The sequence below is a fragment of the Triticum aestivum genome, chromosome 2B, assembly GCF_018294505.1.
Source record: "Triticum aestivum cultivar Chinese Spring chromosome 2B, IWGSC CS RefSeq v2.1, whole genome shotgun sequence".
NCBI classification, from domain to species: domain Eukaryota; kingdom Viridiplantae; phylum Streptophyta; class Magnoliopsida; order Poales; family Poaceae; genus Triticum; species Triticum aestivum.
In genome coordinates this window covers 579,522,533-579,544,555 of record NC_057798.1, presented here as the reverse complement: position 1 = coordinate 579,544,555, position 22,023 = coordinate 579,522,533, and positions in this window count along the sequence as shown.

The window sequence follows — 22,023 nt, the reverse complement described above, 5'->3', positions numbered from 1 at the left end:
GCCGGCGCAGGTACCCTTGCCGCGAGCGCCGAGTGCGGAACTTCAGCAGCCTGCTGGCGGGGTCGCTACCGACAAGCAACCTTGTCGCAACTAGTTGCAGCTCACTTAAGTTGTTGAGCGAACTCGAAAAAAAGTAAGGGCGCTAGCGACTCACATAAGTTGCTGAGCGGACTCGAAGCAAAGTAAGGGCGCTAGCAGCCCACTTAAGTTGTTGAGCGGACTCGAAACAAAGTAAAGGCGCAACTAGCTACGAGTTGGTTCCTCCGCGCACAGGTTTTCCATACAAAGCACGGTCGTTCAAGGAAAATAACTCAAAAACTTAAAAAACTGGTTGCTCAAGCTTTAGCAACTTAGCTTTTTTGTCGTCTGCTTCCCGGCAAGGAGAAACTTTCTTGAACGGCCTGGTCCACACCATTATCTTCTCCTCCCCCCCCCCCCCGGTAAACCTTGTGGGCAAGGGAACCTTCCTTATTTTGAGAAATAAACAGAGAAATAAAGTAATGATATGGAGCCTTGGGCTCGTTATTGCTTACCGGGGTCTAGTGCTGCACAAAATGTCAGATAACATATGCGAAAAAGGATTATAGCATAAAAAACTGACAAGATGTGCGGGGCACATGAGCTTTACTAGTGCACGGGGTCTGCGCCCGGCTTTGTACAAAGGATTACATGCAACAGCGGCAAGACTTGTACAAAAGGTGGTTGCCGGAAAAGCTTCCGGCAACCGCGCCTTATGGGTAAAACTTACGAAGATGTTCAATGTTCCAGGAGTTGCTCACCGGAATGCCATCTTCGGTCTCAAGGCGGACAGCGCCGGGCCTAGTGACTCGTTTCACCCGATAAGGGCCTTCCCACTTCGGCGTTGGAATTCTTGGCGGACTGAACGCGCCGAACAACAAGGTCGCCTTCCTCAAAGCTTCTGGCTTTAACTTTGCGGCTATGGTAGCGACGCAAAGCTTGCTGGTAGCGAGCGGCTCGCATAGCAGCCTGAAGACGGTCTTCCTCAAGGAGCAGCGCGTTATCTTGTCGCAGCTGCTCTTGCTCGAGCTCATCATAAGCGAGCACTCGAAGTGACCCGTAAACGAGTTCCGTGGGGAGAACTGCCTCCGCTCCGTAGACTAGAGCCAAGGGTGTCTGGCCAGTGGCTCGATTTGGCATCGTCCTGATCGACCAAAGAACCACCGGCAGCTCCTCAATCCAGTTTCTTCCGCACTTGTGCAGCCTGTCGAAAGTTCTGGTCTTGAGGCCTCGCAGCACTTCAGCATTTGCCCTCTCCGCTTGACCGTTGCTTCTCGGGTGAGCAACAGAAGCGAAGCAGATCTTGGCGCCAAGATCTTGGACATACTGCATGAAGGTGCGGCTCGTAAACTGCGTGCCGTTGTCGGTGATGATCCTGTTAGGAACCCCGAAACGGCAAACAATCGACCTGAAGAACTTGACTGCTGACTGTGATGTCACCTTCCTCACTGGTTCCACTTCCGGCCACTTTGTGAACTTGTCGATTGCAACGTACAAGAACTCAAAGCCCCCGACAGCTCGGGGGAAGGGGCCGAGGATGTCGAGCCCCCAGACCGAAAATGGCCAGGATAAAGGGATCGTCTGGAGAGCTTGAGCTGGCTGGTGTATCTGCTTGGAATGGAACTGGCACGCTTCACACTTGGTTACTTGTGCAGTTGCATCCTGGAGGGCTGTCGGCCAGAAGAAGCCTTGTCGGAATGCTTTGCCGGCAAGTGCTCTTGCGCCAATGTGGTGACCACATATGCCTCCATGTATCTCTGCCAACAGATGTTGTCCATCTTCCCGAAGAATGCACTTCAATTTCACATCGTTGAGTCTTATTCTGTACAGTGTGTTGTCGACAAACTTGTACATACTTGACTGTCGGGCTACTCTTTCAGCTTCTTCTTGCTCTTCGGGAAGCTCTCCTGTTTGAAGGAAACGGACAATCTGCTGCGCCCATGCTGGAGCTTGCGGCTCGACAGCAAGGACTAAAGGCGTATCTGTTGTTGCGGGAACATCCGCTTCTACGGCAAGAACCTGCGGTTCGGCCGGAGCGTGATATTCCCCGGCAAGCTTGCCGGAGCAAAACTTGTCGGGAGCGTTTGCTTCAACGGAACAAACCAAAAGGTTCGCCGGAGTAGACTGCTCCTCAACACTCTTGGCGTCGATCTTGGGGACCTTCTTGGCGGCGGCCTCGGGAAGCTCTGCCGGAAAGTAGTCACCAGAAACCAACTTCCTCTTCTTATTCTGTCCAGTTGATGGTGTCACGGATGGTTGAGTCAGCTTGAGCACAAAGATCCCTGGTTCCACAGGTAACTTTAGTGCAGCGCACTTTGACAGGCCATCAGCAATGTCGTTCTGAGCTCGTCGAACGTGTTCCATTTGCAGGCCGTCAAAGTGTTCTTCTAGCATTCTCACTTCATCAACATAAGCTTCCATCAATGGACTCTGGTAGTTCTTGTTCACTTGGCGGACGACAAGCTGCGAGTCACCCCTTACAATGAGTTTCTTGATCCCAAGGTCGGCTGCGATTCTGAGGCCGGCAAGCAAACCCTCATACTCTGCGGTATTGTTCGTTGCTTGCTCCTTGGGAAAGTGCATCTGGACTACGTACTTGAGGAGCTCTCCGGTGGGTGCGATAAGCAGCACGCCAGCACGGGCGCCTTGCAGCGAGAAGGCACCATCAAAGTACATCAGCCACTCTTTGCTTGTCTCCTTGACGGGGATGCTCGTCTCTGGAATTTCTTCGTCTGGGGTTGGCGTCCACTCTGCTATGAACTCTGCCAATGCCCTGCTTTGGATCGTTGCAGTGCTCTCAAACTTGAGGCCAAAGCTTGACAGTTCCAATGCCCACTCGACAATCCTGCCTGTTGCTTCTGGATTCTGCAGTATCCTCTTCAGCGGAAAGTGAGTGACAACTGTGATCTCGTGTGCCTGGAAGTAATGGCGCAGCTTTCTCGAGGCCATGAGGGGTCCGAAAAGCAATTTTTGTACACCAGAGTACCTCGACCTAGCCCCCTGGAGAAGGGAGCTGACAAAGTAAACTGGGCGCTGCACCATCTTCTTCTGCACCTCCTTGCACGTCTGCGCAGATTCAACTTTGTCGGGGCCAGAGCTTGTCGGAGAAGCCCCCTGCTTGTCGCTGGATTCACTTGTCGCGGTCGCTGGCTCATCATCCGCCTCCCTCTCCGTTACTAACACAGCACGAACCACTTGATTGGTTGCTGCCAGATATAGCAGCAACTTCTCTTGTGGCTTAGGTGCGACAAGTATTGGAGTGGAGGACAGGTACCTCTTCAAGTCCTGCAGCGCGGCCTCCGCTTCCGGAGTCCATTTCATTGGACCTGCCTTTTTCAATATTTTGAAAAATGGCAGGGCGCGCTCAGCTGACTTAGAGATAAACCTGCTGAGAGCAGCCACGCAACCGGCAAGCTTTCGCACATCCTTGACGCGCTTCGGTGCTTCAATCTGCTCGATGGCCTTGATCTTGTCGGGGTTGGCTTCAATTCCCCGCTGAGACACAAAGAACCCGAGAAGCTTGCCGGAAGGGACTCCAAACACGCACTTCTCGGGGTTGAGCTTGAGGTTGATCTTGCGCAGATTTGCAAAAGTTTCTTCTAAATCTTGGATCAGGGTAGCCTTGTCCTTGCTCTTGACCACTATATCATCCATGTAGGCTTCCACATTTCTGTGTATCTGTGGCTCAAAAGCGACATGGACTACTCTTGCAAATGTTGAACCAGCATTCTTCAACCCAAAGGGCATCCGTATAAAACAGTATGTGCCGCCAGGGGTGATAAATGCGGTTTTTTCCTCATCTTCTTCTGCCATGAAGATCTGATGGTATCCTGAGTATGCATCAAGAAATGAAAGAAAATCACATCCAGCTGTGGAGTCAATAATCTGGTCAATGTGCGGCAAGGGAAATGGATCTTTGGGACAAGCTTTATTGACATCAGTGAAGTCTATACAAAGCCTCCATTTCCCGTTCGCCTTGCGCACGACTACAGGATTGGCCAACCACGTGGGATGGAGCACTCCTCTAACAAGGCCTGCTGCTTCCAATTTCCTGATCTCTTCTCCAATGAACTCTTGGCGCTCCACCGCTTGCTTCCTGACTCTCTGCTTGACGGGCCGCGCATGAGGACAGACGGCAAGGTGGTGCTCGATTACCTTCCTGGGAACATCGGGGATATCAGATGGTTGACATGCAAACACATCGACATTCGCCCGCAGGAAAGCAACGAGCGCGCTTTCCTATTTGGGGTCAAGCGTGGCACTGATGGTGAAGGTACCACCAGTGCCGTCCTCCTTGGCGGACACCTTCTTAGTCTCAGGTGGAGCTGCCATCGTCTGCTTGCACTTGCCGGTGGAGCTCGATGGTGCGTCCTCGACGGTAGCGTAGCACTCCAAAGAGGTGCGCTTGCCGGAGTGGGCATCAGAGCTCTTCCCGGACTTTGTCCTCTTCTTCCCCCCGGGAGCTTCAGCGGCAAGTATGTTGTGATCAGCTGCGGCTGCTGCTTCCCGGTAGATCTTGTCGGCGCAGATAAGGGCATCTTTCTTGTCGCCGGGGACAGAGATGACACTTATCGGGCCTGGCATCTTGAGCATGTTGTATGCATAGTGAGAGGCTGCCATAAACTTGGTGAGTGCTGGATGGCCAAGGATCCCATTGTAGGGCAATGGAAAATCGGCAACGTCAAATGTGACCCTCTCAGTTCTGAAATTCAGCTCGCTGCCAAATGTGACCGGCAGCGTGATCTTTCCCTTCGGCTTGCTTCTTCCCGGGCTGATTCCTTGGAATGTGCCGGTCTCCTCGAGCTCGCTGTCAGGGATCTGGAGTTTCTGAAGGACCGCGGAGGAGATCAGATTCAAGCCGGCCCCGCCGTCAACTAGCATCTTCGTAACCTTGAGGTTGCGGATAGTTGGTGAAACCAACATCGGCAAGCACCCGACCGCAGTTACGCGATCAGGGTGATCCTCAATGTCGAAGATGATAGGCGTGCTGGACCATTTCAGAGGCTTGCGTGACTCTATGGATGGCTCTGCTGCATTCACTTCCCGCATCCACTGCTTGAGTTGGCGGTGCGAAGTATGCAGAGAAGCACCACCGTCAACGCACAGGACCTCTGTGGCTTTCTGAAATTCCTGCTCGTCGGCCTCGTCATCATCCATGTCTTCGTCATCGTCGTCATCTTCATCCTTGTCGCGGCCGCGGGGAGGTCTGTCTCCTTGCCGCTGCTTGGCCTTGCCGCGGCGTCCTCCCCGGCCGGGGCGTTTCTTGCCGGATCCACCAGTTCCTTCCTGGGCCTTCTCCTTGTCGCGCCGCTCGTACTCAGCTTTCTGTAGCTCAACGAGCTGCTCAACCTTCTTGCAATTCTGGAGATCGTGACCCCTGGTGCGGTGGATCTTACAATACTGCTTGCCGGAGCCGTCCTGCTTGTCGGTGGCCGCCAAAGGCTGGGCCTCCTTGCCGGAGCCACCATCCTTAGCTTCCTTGGCGCCACCTCCGTTGCCGGACTGCTCGACAGCTAGCACTTCCTTGCCCTTCCTCCTTCTGTTGTTCCGCCGTCGGCCTTTCCTTGTCGGGGCGGCATCCTCACTGTCAGATCCTCCTGCTCCTACATCCTCTTCGGGGAGCCTCCTCCCCTCTTCAGCGCGTGCACACTTGTCGGCCAGGGCGTAATGCTCGCTGACGTCTCTGATCTTACACATCGCCATCTCCTCCCTTATCCTTCGGTTTCGCACGTTCTGATGGAACGCGCTGATGATCGCGGCGGGGTGGACGTCTGGGATGTTGTGTTGTACACGGCTGAATCTCTGAATGTACTTGCGCAGTGGCTCTCCTTCCTTCTGGGCGAGCAGATGAAGATCGCTTTCTTGGCCATGTGGCTTGTGGCCGCCTGTAAAGGCGCCGACAAACTGATGGCACAGATCAGCCCAGGAGGATATGGAGTTGTCCGGCAAGTGCATGAGCCAGGATCTGACATTGGGCTTGAGTACCAGCGGGAAGTAGTTGGCAAGGATCTTGTCGTCCCGTCCCCCGGCAGCCTGCACCGCGATGGTGTAGATGCTGAGAAACTCCGACGGATGCGTCTTGCCGTCGTACTTCTCTGGTACGTCTGGTTTGAAATTCTTCGTGCTGGGTCACTGGACTTGCCGCAGCTCACGAGTGAACGCAGGACAACCTACCGCGTACGGCAGATCGCCTGGTTCCCCTGGCGCATGCATGTCAACAGAGGGCCCAGCGCGCTTGTCGGATTGACGTCGCGCTTCTCTTCGGCGCTCGATGCGGGTTCGAGCGTCTTCTTGTTGTCGTTCATGAAGAACTTGGCGCTGGTCGCGACGAGCTCGTGGGTCCGACGACGCGGTGGAGCTGCTGTCGGGGTGGACTCGGCGAGTCGGCGACTTTGGCCTTCGTAGTGGAGACTGCATGGAAGTCGCACCTCCCCCGGTCTTGTTGCCATCGGCTCGCGTCCGGCTGCCCTACCGCGGCAGCGAGGTGCTTGGTTGCCGAGCAGTGTCGCCGTTGGCGAAGCCGATGAGGCTCTGGATAGTGGCCCTCCATTCGTCGGTCTTGTCCGCCGTCGGAGGGTAATCCAGGAGTAGCTGGGCCCGCGCCAAGGCTTCCGCCGGCGTGGTGGGCGGCAGAGGTGAATGGTGCGAGGAGCGGGACACGCTCGGACTCCTAACCAAGTTAGAAGGAGCAGTGTCCCGTCCAGGCGACCGCACCTCACTGGGGCCAGCATGCTGGCGTGCATGCTGGTCTTGAACGCCACGCGAACCACCAGCTTGACCTTGGGCCTGCGGACGTATGGTGCTGCGAACGCTATGACGCTGCTGGTCCCGCCCTTCCTGAGATGGGCGCGGTGGGCGTGTGGACGCCGAGGTCTGCACGGCCTTGTCCTTGGACTTGGCAGCGCTGTGGGCACCCTCGTCGATGTCCATTCTTCCGCCGGCGTCCACTCCACCGTCCGCCTGCTCCGGAGGTGGTGGAAGCGACGCAGACGGGGCTGTTGCCCCCGAAGCCTTCTTCTTCGGTGGCATGTAGGTGATGACGATGAAGATTTAGCTCGCGTGCACGCCGGATCGGGTTCGCACGATCTCGACGCCCCCTACCTGGCGCGCCAGAGATGTCGGGGAGGCTGATTCCACCAACACCTATGGGGACAGGGCCCCTTTCGGTTCGGTGGGGGGCGGAGGTCGCACAAAGAGCGGATCGAGGCGGTACACGCGAGCGGTTTTTACCCAGCTTCGGGCCGCACGGATGCGTAAAACCCTACTGCTGCTTGTTTGTGTGTATTGAATTCTTGCTCAGGAGCGATGGACGCTGCCAGACTGAGCGTGAGAGTGTTCCTGGTGTTTCCAATGAGCCGAACTGGCCGAACCCCCTTCTACCTTGCGCTTGGGCCTCCTTTTATACTTTCAAGGGGTCACCGACAGGTGGCAATGTAGACAAGAAGGGTAAAAATGGAAAAGGATGCGGTAGGTGCAGCTACCGCTACTGTGGATACAGTGCACCCTACCTAACTCTGACGGCAGGGGACAAGGGCATTAAATGCCTGTCTGAGTTGCCTAAACAGTGCAAAAAGTGACCGTTAGGAGCACCACCGTTTGCCACGATGGCCTTCTCTTCATCTCCGCTTGCCACCGCGCACCCCTAGCTGCACGGCCTCCTGCCACGTGTGCTTGGGAGAGTCCTAGAGCGACACGTTAGCAGGCGTGCTGGAGCGCGGGCACGAAGTGGGGGTTTCTCGCGGCAAGCTCCTTGCCGCGGTCGTCGTCTTGTCGTGTTTGGGAGCTTGTCGCTCACCGGGCCTTGCCGGGACGCAGGGCGCATCGCGGCAAGCTTTCTTGGTATGCCTTGAGTGGCCTTCCCGCCAAGCTCCTCTTTTCGGGGTCTTGTCTCTTCCCGGCAAGCTCCTCTTACCGGGGCCTGGGTTGGCCTTCCCGGCAAGCTCCTCTTGCCGGGGCCTTGGTTTGAGTACTTTGTTCTTGAATGGTCTTTAAGGGAACCACGGAGGGTCTTGGCGGTCACCCGGCAAGCCTTGCCGCGGGGCGCTGCAACTGCCCGTGCACGAGTTCGGGATACTAGGGTACCCCTACTCTAGTACACCGACAAAGAGGGGTTAGGGTAAGCATATGAATAAGCAGAGAAATTCTTCGAGGACTTATGAACATAATGGTTTGAAGAATAATGCCCATATTCATAGCCCTTAGCTCTACCCTGCGAAACAGAGTTGTTAGCACGATGATAATCATATGAGGACTTTGATCCATTCGAGGAATTTGATCTACGTGAGGAATTTGGTCCATATGAGGACTTGGATCCATATGAAGAATTAGGTCCATATGAAGAGTTTGTTCTGGGGTTCCTATTCTTCACAGGTGGTGTCATGAGGACATTCACCTGAAGACTTTCAACATAACTTTTGGGAACCCAGATTTTCTTCATAGGGGAACTGTTCCTGCAGTTAGTCCCAACATATCTAGCAAATACTTCACCATTCTGATTTTTGAACAGTTTATAGTTGGAGTCAAATGACTCATCAGAAGAATGAGGAGATTCACATGTAAAGCCAGATAAGCTAGATGGATCAACTAGAGGTCCCTTTGCAGCAACCCATGAGGTTTTGGGGTATTGCTCAGGCTTCCAATATGTTCCATCAGCATTGAGTTTCCTCTCAAAGGCAATACCCTCTTTCCTAGGGTTTCTGTTGAGGATCTGCTTTTTGAGCACATCATAAAGAATCTGATGCCCTTTGAGGCTTTTGTACATGCCTGTCATGTACAATTCCTTCAGCCCTGCATCGTTAGTGATACTAGCAATGTACTCAGATGAGGAATTAGTGATAGCCGAGGCAGGTGAAGAATTTCTAATAGTTGAAGCATTTGAACATTCAGGTGAAGAATTAGCAGATTCACGTTCAATGCACTTTAAGCATGGAGGAACAAATTCTTCCTGAGAAGCGTTGATTTGTTGAGCTAGTAATGAATCGCGCTCCTTCTGAAGATCTTCATAACTCACTCTTAGCTTCTCAAGATCTTGCTTTCTTTGAAGAAATTCATAAGAAAGTTTCTCATGATCAGATAAGAGAGTGTTATGATGACTTTGAAGGTTATCAAACCTAGACTGAAGTCTCTGAAGATTTTCAGTCAGGGCTTTAGTGCGATCCATTTCTTCACCCAACATATCATCACTTTTGTCTAGCATGTTTTGAACCTTTTCAAAAGCCCTTTGTTGTTTTACAGCAATCTTAGCAAGTTTAGAGTAGCTGGGCTTGAGATCCTCATCAGATTCATTTTCACTAGATTCAGAGGAGGTGTATTTGAGTACCTTTGCACCTTTTGCCATGAAGCAATAGGTGGGAGCGTAGTCATCATTATCTTCATCAGGCTTGTCGGTGGGGTCAGTTTCTTCAGTGTTGAAGATGGACTTGCTAACGAAAGCAGTAGCGAAGGCCAGACTCGCCACACCAGATTCGGATTCTTCAGACGCCTCCTCTTCCTCATGTTCCTCAGATTCAGCTTCAAAGTCCATTTCCTTGCCAGTGAATGCCCGAGCCTTCTTGGAGCTGCTCTTCTTGTGAGATGAAGACTTCGAGGATTTTGATGATTTCTTCTTCTTCTTCGCATCATCAGATCTGTAATCCTTGTATTTCTTCTTCTTCAATTCCTTTTCCCACTGAGGACAATCTTGAATATAATGACCAGGTTTCTTGCATTTGTGGCACAGCCTTCTCTTATAGTCACTTGATGAGGAATCACTGCTTCTTGAGGATTTTCCAAAGCGACCACGTCTTGAGAACTTTTGGAATTTCTTCACGAGCAGTGCTAGCTCCTGGCTCAATTCTTTAGGATCACCAAGGCTACTACCAGAATCCTCACATTCAGACTCAGACACAACCTTGGCCTTCAGGGCACGTGGTTTGCCATAGCTCGAACCATAGAGATCTCTCTTTTCAGCAAGCTGGAACTCGTGAGTATTTAGCCTTTCGAGGATATCGGCAGGATCAAGAGACTTGTAGTCAGCCCGTTCTTGTATCATCAGACCTAGAGTATCAAATGAGGAATCAAGTGATCTCAACAGTTTCTTCACCACCTCATCGTCAGTGATGTCAGTGGCATCGAGGGCTTGAAGCTCATTTGAGATGTCAGTGAGGCGATCAAAGGTTTGTTGGACATTTTCATTGTCGAGTCTTTTGAAGCGGTTGAAGAGATTCCGAAGAACATCAACTCGAGAGTCACGCTGAGTTGAGACTCCTTCATTCACTTTGGACAGCCTATCCCAGATAAGCTTAGCAGTTTCCAAAGCACTCACTCTTCCATACTGTCCTTTACTCAGATGGCCACATATGATATTCTTCGCTTGAGAATCGAGTTGCTTGAATCTCTTCACATCGGTAGCGTTCAGTGAGGGTGAGACAGAGGGAACACCATTTTCCACAACATACCAGAGATCGTTGTCAATTGCCTCGAGATGCATTCGCATCTTGTTTTTCCAGTAGGCGTAGTCCGTCCCATCAAAGGTAGGACACCCAGCCGAGACCTTGATCATACCTGCGGTCGACATAACTAAAACTCCAGGCGGTTAAATCAAAATCACACAGAACAAGGGAGTACCTTGCTCTGATACCAATTGAAAGTGCGTTATGTCGACTAGAGGGGGGTGAATTGGCGATTTTTATGAATTCTTCACTGAGGAATTTGCCGGTGAGGAAATTCCTTAGCGAAGAACTATTAGCAGCGGAATAAGTACTCAGAAATAAGCATAACAGAATAGAAGCATGGTCATCATGATGAAATGAAGACTAGCACAGAGTACAGAAAGCGTAATCACAGGATAACACAAGATGAAGACAAACAGACTAAAGAAATTGAATTGAGGAAATTGAGAAAGTCTTCAGTCAAAGTCTTCAAACACAGATATGAACAAACACTCAACACAGTAATGAGGAAATGAAAGGGTTGAGGAAATAGAACCAGTTAGGTTGGTGAAGACAATGATTTGGTAGACCAGTTCCAACTGCTGTCTCAGTTGTACGTCTGGTTGGAGCGGCTGAGTATTTAAACTCGAGGACACACAGTCCCGGACACCCAGTCGCTGAGCACGCAGCTCAAGACACCCAGTCCTCACCGTATTCTCCTTGATCTAAGGTCACACAGACCTCGTCCAATCACTCGTGGTATGTCTTCAAGCGACTTCCAAACCTTCACAGACTTGGTCACTCGGTGATCCACAATTCCTCTTGGATACTCTAGACCTTCACGCCTAACCGTCTGGAAGAAGCACAGTCTTCAAAGGTAACAAGCGTCGGATCCACGCAGGATCAATTTCTTCAGTGTTGCTCAATCACTTTGGGTTTGTAGGGGTTTGGTTTTGGGTTTTCCTCACTCGATGATTTTTGCTCAAATTCCTCGGAGGATGGGTTGCTCTCAAATGACAAGTGTCAAGTTCTCTCGGAGCAGCCAACCAGCTAGTGGTTGTAAGGGGCGGCTATTTATAGCCTAGGGAGCAGCCCGACATGATAAGACATAAATGCCCCTCAATGATATGACCGTTAGGTGGATAAGATATTTTGGATAGCTGGCGCGCAGCTCAGCAAAGGGCAGAAATTTGACTCTCAAATTCCTCAGGGCTATCATGTTCCTCACTGTGTAGGTAATTCGCACTGACGAATTCCTAACTCCTCAGTCAGAACAAATTCATCAGCGACCAGAAGAACTTCGTCTCTGTCACTGAAGAAAGTGACTGAACTGTATGAGATTTCCAAAGGCTTCACTCAAAGGGATTGGTAGGTGTAGGATTTTGAGTTGAGCATCACATGGAAATTTTTCCTTAGTATTTCCTCGACCCCCTTTAACAGTACGGTGTTTCCTATGACTCAAGAAAGAGAAAATGAAACTACGAAAACAAAAGTCTTCACGCTTCATGTTCCACAAATGAATACCAAGTCTTCAAGGTCACACCAATTTCTTCACTTTCAAAGTCTTTAGAAAGTCTTCAGAATATCAAAGTCTTCAGTTGAAGAACTTCATTTTTAGGGGTCGACTTTCTCTGTAAATATCAAACTCCTCATAGACTTATAGACCTGTGTATACTCACAAACGCATTAGACCCTTAACCTATAAGTCTTCAATACACCAAAATCACTAAGGGGCACTAGATGCACTTACAAATGTGCTAGTCATATTCTTCATGATGCTCCCACTATGTTCCAATTCTTATCTTTTATGTGAGCATCATTGAAATCATCATGCCTAGCTAGAAAGGCAATAAAGAAAAGCGCTTGTTGGGAGACAACCCAACATTTATACCTACTGTTTTGGTGTGTCCACATGATTAAGCTATTGTAGTAATCATGTTTTATAGCTTTTGTCTTAGTAAAGTGCCAATTAAGACCTTTGGGATGGCTTACGGTGATAGTTGTTTTGATCTTGCTGAGAAACAGAAACTTTTGCGCTGGGGAAAATAATTTTCATAATTCACAGAAGTGTTCTTTTGATCTGATTCTTTTTGCATCTGATTGGTAGAAAAATTTCCCAGGCTGTCCTAATTTTCCAAAACATTTGGAGTTACATAAGTATAAGAGAGTTACAAATTACTATAGATTGTTCTGTTTTGGACAGATTTTGTTTTCTATGTGTTGTTTGCTTATTTTGATTAATCTATGAGTAGTATCAGAGGGTATGAACCATGGAGAAGTTGGAATACATTAGATATAACACCAATATGAATATAGAATGAGTTCACAACAGTACCTAAGTGGTGATTTATTTTCTTAAACTAATGGAGCTCATAAGATTTTCTGTTGAGTTTTGTGTTGTGAAGTTTTCAAGTTTTTGGTGAAGTTTCTATGGACTATGGAATAAGGAGTGGCAAGAGCTTAACCATGGGGATGCCCAAGGCACCCCAAGGTAATATTCAAGGACAAGCAAGCAACTAAGCTTGGGGATGCCCCGGATAGCATCCCCTCTTTCGTCTTAGTTCATTGGTAACCTTACTTGGAGCTATATTTTTATTCACCACATGATATGTGTTTTGCTTGTAGTGTCATTTTATTTTGTTTATATTTTCTTATTGATTATTTAGAATAAGGTTTTGTATCTTTTATTTCAATAAAAGTTTCAAGGATAGCCTTCACCATGCACAATTTGCAAATATATGAGTTGCTGTTTCAAAACTGAAAGTTTGTCGCTATTGCAAAAATTCCCTAGAAAAGTTAGTATGTGATAAAATGTTGAATTTTTTGCAGAATAAGCTATGATAAATGCTCCACAGTGTGGTAAATATTCAGAATTGTTTGAGTTAAATAAGTATGATTCCTCTTGCATTCTTTACAGACTGTTCTGTTTAGACAGATCGCTGTTATGTTTGCATATGTTTGCTTGTTTAATGATTCTATTTGAGGATAGAACTATTAAATACACAGAGGCATTTAGTATGCAATTTCAAATTATAATTTTAGTGATTTTCTACAGTAGAGCATGATAAGGTTTTGCGTTGATTTATACTAACTTATCTCACGAGTTCTTGTTGAGTTTTGTGTGGATGAAGTTTTTAAGATTCCGGGAAACTATGATATGAAAGGAATTAAGGAGACACAAAAGCTCAAGCTTGGGGATGCCCAAGGCATCCCTAATTAATATTTCAAGAAGTCTCAAGCATCTAAGCTTGGGGATGTCCCGGTTGGCATCCCACCTTTCTTCTTCAACAATGATCGGTCAGTTTTGGTTGAGCCTAAGTTTTTGCTTCTTCACATGATATGTGCTATCCTTGCAATGTCATTTTATTTTGTTTTGCTTGCTGTTTGACTAATATCCCAATATCTGAAATTCTTGAATGTTAGAGAGTCTTCACATAGTTGCACAATTATTCGACTACTCATTGATCTTCACTTATATCTTTTGGAGTAGTTTGTCATTTGCTCTAGTGCTTCACTTATATCTTTTTAGAGCACGGCGGTGGTTTTATTATGAAGAAATTGATGAACTCTCATGCTTCACTTATATTATTTTGACAGTCTTAAATAGCATGGTAATTTGCTTAGGTTATGAATTTAGTCCTAATATGATGAGCATCCAAGAGGGATATAATAAAAACTTTCATACAAAGTGCATTGAATACTATGAGAAGTTTGATTCTTTATGATTGTTTTGAGATATGAGGATTGTTATATTAGAGTCATGCTAGTGGAGTAATTGTGAATTTGAGAAATACTTGTGTTGCGGTTTGTGAGTCCTGTAGCATGCACGTATGGTGAACCGTTATGTAACGAAGTTGGAGCATGAAGTATTTTTTGATTGTCATCCTTTGTGTGGAGGTCGGGATCGCGCTATGGTTAACTCCTATCAACCCTTCCCCTACGAGCATGCGCGTAGTGCTTGGTTTCAATGACTAATAGATTTTTGCAATCATTATGAGTTCTTTATGACTAATGTTGAGTCCATAGATTATACGCACTCCCACCCTTCCACCATTGCTAGCCTCTCTTGTGTCGTGCGACTTTCACCGATACATACCATACACCCACCATATACCTTCCTCAAAACAGCCACCATACCTACCTATTATGGCATTTCCGTAGCCATTCTGAGATATATTGTCATGCAACTTTCCACCGTTCTGTTTACTATGACACGTTTCGTCATTGTCATATTGCTTTGCATGATCATGTAGTTGACATCATATTTGTGGCAAAGCCACCTTTCATAATTCTTTCATAAATGTCACTCTTGATTCATTGCACATCCCGGTACACCGCCGGAGGCATTCACATAGAGCCATATTTTTGTTCATTTTTTCAAGTTGTAAGTAAATAGAAGTGTGATGATCATCATTATTAAGGCATTATCCCATGTGAGGAGATAAAAAGAAAACAGAAAAAAAAGAGGCCAAAGAAGCCAAAATACAAAAAAGAGGCCAATGAAGCCTGATACGTCTCCAACGTATCTACTTTTCCAAACACTTTTGCCCTTGTTTTGGACTCTAACTTGCATGATTTGAATGAAACTAACCCGGACTGACGCTGTTTTTAGCAGAACTACCATGGTGTTGTTTATTGTGCAGAAAACATAAGTTCTCGGAATGACCTAAAAATCCACAGAGATAACTTTTGGAAAATATAAAAAATACTGGCGAAAGAATCAAGGCCAGGGGGGCCACACCCTATCCACGAGGGTGGGGGCGCGCCCTCCCCCCTGGGCGCGCCCCCCTGTCTCGTGGGCCCCCTGATGCTCCACCGACCTCAACTCCAACTCCATATATTCCATTTCACGGGGAAAAAATCAGAGAGAAAGTTTCATCACGTTTTACGATACGGAGCCTCCCCCAAGCCCTAATCTCTCTCGGGAGGGCTGATCTGGAGTCCGTTCGGGGCTCCGGAGAGGGGGATTCATCGCCGTCGTCATCATCAACCATCCTCCATCACCAATTTCATGATGCTCACCGCCATGCGTGAGTAATTCCATCCTAGGCTTGCTGGACGGTGATGGGTTGGATGAGATTTACCATGTAATAAAGTTAGTTTTGTTAGGGTTTGATCCCTAGTATCCACTATGTTCTGAGATTGATGTTGCTATGACTTTGCTATGCTTAATGCTTGTCACTAGGGCCCGAGTGCCATGATTTCAGATCTGAACCTATTATGTTTTCATGAATATATGTGAGTTCTTGATCCTATCTTGCAATTCTATAGTCACCTATTATGTGTTATGATCCGACAACCCCGAAGTGACAATAATCGGGATACTTCTCGGTGATGACCATAGTTTGAGGAGTTCATGTATTCACTATGTGCTAATGCTTTGTTCTGGTTCTCTATTAAAAGGAGGCCTTAATATCCCTTAGTTTCCACTAGGACCCTGCTGCCACGGGAGGGTAGGACAAAAGATTTCATGCAAGTTCTTTTCCATAAGCATGTATGACTATATTCGGAATACATGCCTACATTTCATTGATGAACTGGAGCTAGTTCTGTGTCACCCTATGTTATAACTATTACATGAGGAATCGCATCCGACATAATTATCCATCACTGATCCAATGCCTACGAGCTTTTCACATATTGTGCTTTGCTTATTTACTTTTCCGTTGCTACTGTTACAATTACTACAAAACTGCTATCTTTACTTTTTGCCACTATTACCATTACTATCATACTACTTTGCTACTAAATACTTTGTTGCAGATACTAAGTTATCCAGGTGTGGTTGAATTGACAACTCAACTGCTAATACTTAAGAATATTCTTTGGCTCCCCTTGTGTCGAATCAATAAATTTGGGTTGAATACTCTACCCTCGAAATCTGCTACGATCCCCTACACTTGTGGGTTATCAAGACTAATTTCTGGCGCTGTTGCCGGGGAGCATAGCTCTATTCTTTGAGTCACTTGGGATTTATATCTGTTGATCACTATGAGGAACTTGAAATACGAAAGAACAAAGATTTTTCCCTCAACTACGAGGGGAGGTAAGGAACTGCCATCTAGCTCTGCACTAGATTCTCCTTCTGTTTTGAGTAAGCTTGTGACACCTAAACCTGCTACTGCTTTGAATTCTGAAATGTCGCATGTTATTGATGATGCCACTTCTGCTATGCATGATACTTATGATGAAACTACTTCTGTGCGTGATACTACATTGCCATTGGGTGAATTTCTTGATGAACAACTTGCTAGGGTTAGAGAGAATGAAATTATTGAAGATGCTATTATTGATGATAGTGATGATGAAAGTTCTCCCCCTAATTATGAATTACCTGTTGTTCCTGAGGGTTATGTTATGGATGAGGAAGCTACTAGAGCTATCTTTGCTTGCAAAGATAGATATGATCTTAAGAAGTTATTAGCTAAATGGAAGCAGCAATCTCTTAATGCTAGAATGAAACTTGACCCCGCTTTTGCTACTTCACCTATCTGTGTTACTGATAAGGATTATGAATTCTCTATTGATCCTGGAAGAATTACTTTGGTTGAATCTGATCCTTTTTATGGCTATGAATCTGAAACTGTTGTGGCACATCTTACCAAGTTGAATGATATAGCCACCCTGTTTACTAATGATGAGAAGTCTCACTATTATTATATTCTTAAGATATTTCTGTTCTCATTAAAGGGTGATGCTAAGACTTGGTTTAATTCTCTTGATCATGGTTATGTGCGTAGTCCCCGGGATATGATTTATTACTTCTCTGCTAAATATTTCCCTGCTCATAAGAAACAAACTGCCTTGCGGGAAATATATAATTTGTGCAAATCAAAGAAGAGAGTCTCCCACAAGCTTGGGGAGGCTTCTCCGATTACTTAATGCTTATTTGCCTGATCATCCTCTTAAGAAAAATGAAATACTTGATATCTTTTATAATGGACTAACCGATGCTTCCAAGGACTACTTGGATAGTTGTGTTGGTTGTGTTTTCAGGGAAAGAACAGTCGACCAAGCTGAATTGTTATTGAATAGTATGTTGACTAATGAAAATAATTGGACTCTCCCCGAGCCAATTCCTGAGGCAATTCCTGAGCCAATTGAGCCAACTCCTGAGCCTATTCCTAAACCTACTCTGAAGAAGAGGGGAGTTCTATTTCTCAGTCCTGAAGATATGCAAGAGGCAAAGAAATCAATGAAAGAAAAAGGTATTAAAGCTGAAGATGTTAAGAATTTACCACCTATTGAAGAAATACATGGTCTTAATATACCGTCTGTTGAAGAAACACATTGTCTTGATAACCCGACACAGGTAGTAGAGGTAAATTCTCTCTATATATATGATAAAGTTGAAATCCCGTCTACTAAATTTCATAGCCCAATGTTAGATGAATTTTATGACTTTATGGCTAGACAAGAAAGTTTTAATGCTTATGTTGGTAGAGAATTAAAGAATAATGCTTTTGAAATAGGACGCCTGAGTGATTATATGGCTAGAGTTAAAGGTGAACTTAAACTTATTAGCAAATATACTTCTATGGTTACCACTCAAGCTGAGCAAGTACTTAAATCTCAAAGTGATTTGCTTGATGAATTAAACAATAAACATGACTTTGCTGTTAGAGTGGCTACTAGAATGGGTAGAATGACTCAGGAACCTTTGTATCCTGAAGGCCACCCTAAGAGAATCGAGCAGGATTCTCAAAGAAATAATTTAGAGGCATCTAGTTCTTGTAAAAAGAAGAAAAAGAAAAACGATAGGACTTTGCATGCTTCTAGTGAACCTATTGTAGACACACATGAGAATCCCAATGATATTTCTATTTCTGATGCTGAAACACAATCTGGTGATGAACAAGAACCAAGTGTTAATGATAATGTTCATGTTAATGCTCAACCTAGCAAAAATAATGATGTAGAGATTGAACCTGCTGTTGATCTTGATAATCCACAATCAAAGAATCAACATTATGATAAGAGAGATTTTGTTGCTAGGAAGCACGGTAGAGAAAGAGAAGCATGGGTTCAGAAACCCATGCCCTTTCCTCCTAAACCATCCAAGACAAAGGATGATGAGGATTTTGAGCGCTTTGCTGAAATGATTAGACCTATCTTCTTACGTATGCGCTTGACTGATATGCTTAAAGTAAATATGTATGCTAAGTATATGAAGGATATCATTACAAATAAAAGAAAGATACCGGAAGCTGAAATTTCCACCATGCTTGCTAATTATACCTTTAAGGGTGGAATACCAAAGAAACTTGGAGACCCAGGGGTACCAACTATACCATGCTCCATTAAAATAAATTATGTTAAAACTACTTTATGTGATCTTGGAGCCGGTGTTAGTGTTATGCCTCTCTCTTTATATCGTAGACTTGAATTGAATAAGTTGACACCTACTGAAATATCTTTGCAAATGACTGATAAATCAACTGCTATACCTGTCGGTATTTGTGAGGATGTGCCTGTTGTGGTTGCAAATGTCACTATCTTAACGGACTTTGTTATTCTTGATATTCCCGAGGACGGTAGTATGTCGATTATCCTTGCTAGACCCTTTTTGAATACTGCAGGGGCTGTTATTGATTGCAACAAAGGCAATGTCACTTTTCATGTTAATGGTAATGAGCATACGGTACAATTTCCAAGGAAAAAATCTCAAGTTCATAGCATCAATTCTATTGGAAAAATTCCAACTATCATTATTGGAGGTTTTGAATTTCCTCTTCCTCCTATCAAGAAAAAGTATGATATTCTTATTGTTGGGGATGTTCATATCCCTGTTGAGGTAACTTAGTGTTATTCGAAATTTCTCCGGTTCCGTGTTATTCGGAATGAGTTTGTTAACAAGACTTGATCAACCTTGTTAATGGATTCATTTTGATGATCATGAGATGGATGAAACTAGAAGGCACAACCTTCTGTACCCTCTTTTTACTTTCTGTTATTTAGAATAATAAAGCAAAAATAGTATTATCTGTCTGTTTTCTGATTTATCCGTGCAATAAAAAATATCCCGAAAATAAAAGTGCTCCAAACGCCCTGCAAATTTAGTATGATTTTGTATGGAATATTTGAGGATTTTAGGCACTGAAAACACTACAGGGGGGCAAGCACCTGGCCACGAGGGTGGAGGGCGCGCCCACACTCCCTGGGCGCGCCCCCTGTCTCGTGGGCCCACGGTGGCCCCCCTCCACTTATTCCTGCACCCACACACTCCATCTTCTTCCCAAAAAATCCCCATCCAGCTCAGGCACGAGTTCTAGCTCATTTTGCTGCGATTTTCGATCTCCTTGCTCAAAGCTCCATTCATAAAACTGCTTCGGGAGATTGTTGCTTGGTATGTGACTCCTCCATTGGTCCAATTAGTTTTTGTTCTAGTGCTTTATTCTTTGCAAATTTTTGCTGCATAGGTGACCCTGTTCTTGAGCTTGCATGTCAAATTTATGAGGTCCCAAGTAATTCTAATGCATGATATAGGCTCTAGGCACTTGTAGGAGTAGTTGCTACCAATTTTGTTTAGTTATATTCACTCTTATTTTGAAGTTACTAAAATTTCAGAAATTTTTCAGAAAAAGAAATATGTCTAGGAGAATGTATCAAGGTGGTTGCTCGACAAAGAGAGGACCCAGGCGTGCTATGCGTGAGCAAGACGATGAACCACCAAGGGATGCCGAAGTGCGAGCTTGTGAGTGGCCATCAGACGAGTTTATGGTCAAAGCAGGCATTAAGGATGAATTTGATGCATATGTGCGTAATGCCGATCTTGAGGACTTCTTACAAGATAAGTGTCCTCAGTACTATCAATTGACTGATTCATTCGTAAGAAGGTTTAAATATAAATCTTCACGTAATTCTCAGAGTGTCCTGTTTGATATTTATGATAAATCTTACACCATGGACTTAGAAGATTTTACAATTGCTTGCAAACTCCTGTAGTGGGGCAATGTTAATGACCCCCATAAATCTGAATATAAAGACTTTCTAGCTAGTATTACCATGGGAGAATCTAGGGATATAGCACAAGCTACCATAGGGAGCATTCATTTTCCTGCTATACATTATTTTCTCTCTTGATTGGTAGATGCATTAACGGTAAAGATGAAGCATGTCATATGTGTGTACCTGATCTTTGTGTCCTCAAGAGTGCTGTGTTAGGTAATAAAGATTACAACTTGGGGGCAATGGTTGCACGTAGTTTTCATAATAATGGTATGTCTGGAGATTTATTTGGAGGGATTTATGCGACCCGTGTTGCTAATTATCTTGGTATAGCCCCATGAGAGGGGGATATGGAGTTGCCTCCTGCTTATTTAGATTATGACGCGATGGTCAAACATAGTTTTCTTTTGAGGAATGAACAATTCCTCCAGTATCGACTAATCTTTGAGAGACGTAGCTCTGTCCATGTTACTCTCCCTGCTCCTTTCCTTTGCGATTACCAGGCAAAACGAAGATATGTTGTTACCACGGAGGAGGCAGCTGAACACGAGGGGAGAGCGGAGGCAGCTCACCAACATGCCGCAGCTCAGGATGCATTTGCTGTTGCATCTCAGTATGACCCCTGTTATAACTACGGATATCAGCCAGGCTATTTCTGGCATTAGACCAACTTAGGCCAAAAGCCTAAGCTTGGGGGAGTACGTATTTCTCACCGGCTTTATATTCATGTTCACACACTATTCTAGTTGTCGGTGCTCATACTCTTTCATTGTATTATCCATGCTAGTTTAATTTTCTTTTTCTAGTTTTCTTCTTGTGTGTTTGATAAACCTTAAGAAAAACCAAAAAAATTAGTTAGTTTAATTTCCATGCTTGTAGTAGAAATTAAAATGAAAACCCAAAAAGATTTCTCGTTCTACTTTTGCTTGTTGGGAGCTTTCCCGTGTAAATAATTTTATTTCTTTTCTTTGGGGGTTGAGAGTAGAAGGCCATATTGAAAATGTTTAGTGGCTCTCATATGCATGATTGTTGATTTAACTTAGAGCCCATATTACTTTGTCTTCTCTCTTGAATTGAATGCTTGCAGATTCCAGCTTAGTCCAATGCATGTGCACTATTATTATTATACACACTGTTCGGTCGTGCAAGTGAAAGGCAATAATGACGATATATGATGGACTAATTGAGATGAGAGAAGCTGGTATGAACTCGACCTCTTTTGTTTTTGTAAATATGATGAGTTCATCGTTCCCGATTCAGCCTATTATGAAGTAAACATATTTGCAATGACATTTAGAGATTATAGTTGATTATGCCATGCTTAATTAGCTATGAGTTTATAATGGTTTACCTTGCGTGCCAACATGTTATTAAAATGATTATGATGTGGTATGATGGGATGGTATCCTCCTTTGAATGAATTGAGTGACTCGACTTGGCACATGTTCACGCATATAGTTGAAACAAATCAACATAGCCTTCACGATATTTATGTTCATGGTGGATTATATCCTACTCATGCTTGTACTCGGTGTAAATTAATTTTAATGCATGTTCATGACTGTTGTCGCTCTCTTAGTTGATCGCTTCCCAGTCTTTTGCTAGCCTTCACCTGTACTAAGCGGGAATACTGCTTGTGCATCCAAAC